We start from the raw sequence: 4,519 nt of genomic DNA, 5'->3' as shown, positions 1-4,519 counted from the left end.
AAAAACGCAGCAGAAGAATTAAAGAAAAGATCTGTTAAGGATCCCAAACGGAAACGTGAGTTTCTTAAGGAGGGTCATGGAGGGACTGCAAAAAAGAGACTAGTGTACGACGATGTGTTGCCGACTCCGTCTATTTTGCAACATCGTGGAGATCATTATTCTTCCCTAGATGTTTTGTTCGCTGAAAAGATAATATCAGGTGAGCAATATTTTTATTCTTACTGAACACTTACTATTACGAAGCTCAAAATTATCTACTTTGTTAAATTACACTACAACTTTCAAATTACATTAGACTATGCAGATGTTGAGTCTGAGGAAGAATCAGTGGACGAGTTAGTGATCGAGTCAGGGAACGGATGAGATCAGTCTGGCGAAGAAAGGAATGCACATCCATTTCTCGAAGCCGAAACTGAGTGTTGGCCTTCTAAAACTGGAACTAGTCTTATTACGGTTCTTGAACAAATAGGCACACCGACTGTCCTTCAAACAACTGCCACGCCGCATGTAGATTCAACTGCATTATCAAGGAATACTCCAAACATATCTTCTCGAACTCATGAAGTAAAGGATTGAATGAATAATTTGTTTTAACAATTTTTATCACTTCCATTTGTTTTAGATTATTGAATTGAAGCAGCGTGTCAGTGACCTGGAGACGGAAAATGGCTTTCTTTTTCACCAGATAGATGAGAAGGATTTGAAAATCTCTTCGTTGAAGGCTGAAGTGATTGAACTTAAGAATAAACAACCAGACAACTTAGTTTAAAGTGAAACTTCATTTAAAATTAATTTAATTTGTTTATAAAAATACGGAATTTTATGAAGAACTCAGTGCTGCCCTTTCATTGGCTAATGAACTAAACACAAGGAATTCCTCTAATGACGACGCTGATACTGCTACCCATAACGTCTCTAGGCACTCTACATCAAGGGAGCAAGTCATGGTACGCCAGATTATTTCAATAATTGTTACGTCAATAAGTTCAATATTATCTGTTGCAGGTTCAGTTGGTTCAAGGCCATAACATGAGGATCGAAAAATCTGGCCTGAAATTTGCCATTACAATAGGAAGGATTTCCAAAAGTAATTTACATCCAATGATCAACGAGATTCTGGAATCTATTTACACCCGAGCTTACATGAGTGAGCACTTATTATACGGAAAGGCTCCGCGATTGTCCAGAGCCCATCAAAGTGAGCTAAATACACCACCAAGACCAGTTAAACTGGATTACCTAAAGAAGACGTGGTTACCATCATACGTAAGCTAGGCAGCAACTAAAATGTTTTCCTTTATTTGTTATAAATTTTTTTTCATCTCTTTTTAGTTTTCATGGTCCAAGCATGGAAAACGTACCATGGTGATGTCATTCAACCAAAACAAGTTCGTGAAGCAATCCGCTCCAAGCATTCCACGGATACTCGCGCCCTGCAATCTGCTATGCTTACTCCACCGCCAGAACCTGCCAGCAGAGCAGTAAACGATCTAATATGTTAGGTTATATGTGGCTGCTTGAGTTCCGAACGCATTCCCTTTAATTTTGTTTTCTGTTAATCTTGATTTTATAACTCGGCGCACTTGTATTTTATTGCCGGTCCATTTTTAATACCCCAGAGTCGACATCCATTGGTTTGATAAAAGGGCGAAAAACCGAAAATCGGTTTGCCTTTCAACAATTTTTGTTGATTAACTATAACATATACTTTTTTGAAAATAATAACAATTAAAGATGAAAAGATGCTTAATTGGTTAAAACAATTGGAATTAAAATGCAATAGAGTCCCTTTACGCTATTTGCATTTAAAAATGCCCAACTTTTAAATATTAAAATGTTCTTAACTGTTTATTTTTAATTGATTTTTGATAAAAAATTATAACAGTTCGATAGAGAATAAAATTTTCTATCGATTGGTTGTAGTCTCGCTCTCAAAAAATAAAAAACAAGGACACAAAAAATAAATTTTTTTTTTTTTTATTTAGCGGTGCCGTACGGCAAAATGAAAAAACACAATTTTGAAACGACTATAACTAAAGAACCGTTCAAGATAATTTTTTTTTACTTGGTAGTTATTTTTTTTCGTGTTTAGGAATATATGGTCCAAATTTGAACCAAATCGAAATTTTCCGCGCGCCAACAATTTGTTGGATTGGCGTGGAATGATCCTGTTATTGACTTTTTAAAACAAATAAGATACCTCGACTATTACCAAACATTTTTTTCGGGGCTCTACAACCTGCCTAGCATAGCTCTTAAAGGAAATATTTAAAACATTCGTTCCAACATCAACAAATTGGTGTTAAAATTAAAATTGCTGTACGGATTTTTGTGCAGGATACTGTACGTTTGGGACTCAAAACAAAAAGAAAAAAAGGATCCGATTCTGCTCCGCCATGAAACAACGGGCCAGTGTGAAAGCCGTGCTGCCAATCATCAAATGGTTCTCGTCTATTTTTTCCTTGGCTATTAGTAGCACAAGCCATGGGAGTCACGTGTCAATGACTTTTCTCACGCGCCAAAGAATCCCTCCTCCCTCTTTATCGAAACGCCACTCTGCCGCAGATATTCGCATGCAGATGAATCTGTCACGCGTTATATTCATCTCTCTCTCTTTTTTTTACCGTCTATAATTGGCCGTTCTATGCTTATACATATATTTTTTTTTATTATTGCCTATCCTCTTGTCACAGCCAGACGGATAAAAATTGGCGAATGATTTCCCTATGCACACACGGACGCGGTTTGTGGATCAAAAAATAATAATAATAAATACATAAATAAATAAGAATAACGGAAACGGTTGTCGTGATGGGGAGTATATAGCGGCGGTTAGAATAGACTGGGTGACTGAAAGTCGACGACAGCTAACGAATCGATGATTTCTTATTGGGATTTTGTGATTTTTGTGTGTGTGTGTGTGTGTGTGGTTCTACGAAACGTATTATTCGATCGATTCGTTTTGCAGTGGTGAACCGACATAATCAGAAAAAGGAGGGGAGAAAAACAAAATCACTAGTCTTGACTTTTTTTTTTACCCATTTCTTTTATACGACATTGTAATCCACGCTTCTAATTGATTAACTTGTACGTGACAAATTATAAGCCAAATGAATAATTTGCCCTTTTGCGAAAATTGCGTAAATGAAACTCCTTTGTTTATTAACGTTAATCAAACTGGAATTAAACGCTTACAAAAAAAATGAGAAGAAAACGCGCAAATCAATCCTTTTAAAAAATGCTGATAAAAATGTGGTATGCGCTTCGCGTTTGCACTCGATAACAATTGAAACTCACGCTCGAGTTGTTCCATTTAGCCGAATATAGATTCCATTTGATCCTGCACAAAAGGACACGATTCACTACAGAACTGCAGCAGGTGATGGGCTTGCTGTTTCTTTACACTCGGTTGACCAATACCCTTCCCTTACCCACTCTTTTCTATATTATAAATACAGCAGCACACGTATAGTATATCTATAGTATTTGAAAGAAGAAGAAAGGAGGCCATTTAGACAGTGTTGCCGTCCACGAACAATATAATATGACACACCGGATGCTTGTAGTATATCGAAAAGAATTTGAATAGAGAAACGCACTCGGGAAAAAAATCCGGAATGGCGGCCGGGGTATTTACAGCCGCCGCATTTTCTTTTTGTATTTAGGTGCGGAGTTGTATAAGTCTGTATAATTCTGTATGTATGTGTGTGTGTGTGTGTGTGTGGGCAGTAAAATACTATTAAAATACTATTCCTGTTGTACGACACATTTCTTTGCTGTAGATACTCCAGCTGAAAGTTGCATAGTAGTAGAACGTTTTAATGCTCTAGGTGGGGGTGGTGGTGGTAGTGGTAGTGAGGGAGTGCTTGGTAAATCGCTCAACTCAGGAATTGTTGGCAATTTTGGCAAAGAATTAATATTGTCGCGGTTATTTGAGGCCCCATGGACTAGTTGTCACGTCCGGCGCTTCTGTATCGGCTATTGACCGCAACTCTACCCGAGATGTCCGGCAGTCTTGTCAGCAGATATTTCTCCCGGTAGCTGCTGTCTACGTTAGTGCATAAATACTTGTGTGTGTCCCTTGCTGTGCCCCAGTCTACTTATATCTGTTGTAGTGTTATGTACGTTTACGGTGAATAAACGTGTCTTAATCGCTACTTGAGTCTCAGCGTTATTCCTCGGCGCGACAATATCAAACTTAAGCATCGATAGATGATGTTGACGTTGATGTCTTTTCAAGCCTTGCTTTGTTTGAAATTTTTTCCGACATCCACTAGCCCAATACTTTAATCCTGTAGCATTAAAGGCACTTTCATACCATCATGGTATTCAAACAGTGTGTGATGTTTTTCTATAGAAGTAAGAGTCAATGACAATTTACTTATCTTTTTTTTAATAGCCAACATTTCGTCGTTGAACAATTTATGTTGCTCTTCAACGGCCAATGCGTGCCTAGCACTTGCAGAGTATAACCTCATCTTGGCATCTTCACTTAGACCCTAAGACTGAAAATTTTCAA

At 37.7% G+C, this 4,519-nt stretch overlaps 1 pseudogene; it reads left to right on the top strand.

The window, feature by feature from the left end:
• The first annotated feature begins 298 nt into the window (after positions 1–298).
• Positions 299–1,502, top strand: LOC116917882 (annotated as a pseudogene).
• The last annotated feature ends 3,017 nt before the right edge of the window (positions 1,503–4,519 follow it).

The sequence above is a fragment of the Daphnia magna genome, unplaced genomic scaffold, assembly GCF_020631705.1.
Source record: "Daphnia magna isolate NIES unplaced genomic scaffold, ASM2063170v1.1 Dm_contigs179, whole genome shotgun sequence".
Taxonomy (NCBI): Eukaryota; Metazoa; Arthropoda; class Branchiopoda; order Diplostraca; family Daphniidae; genus Daphnia; species Daphnia magna.
The sequence above is the reverse complement of the archived record's forward strand: the minus strand, read 5'-3'. Positions and strand labels throughout refer to the sequence as shown.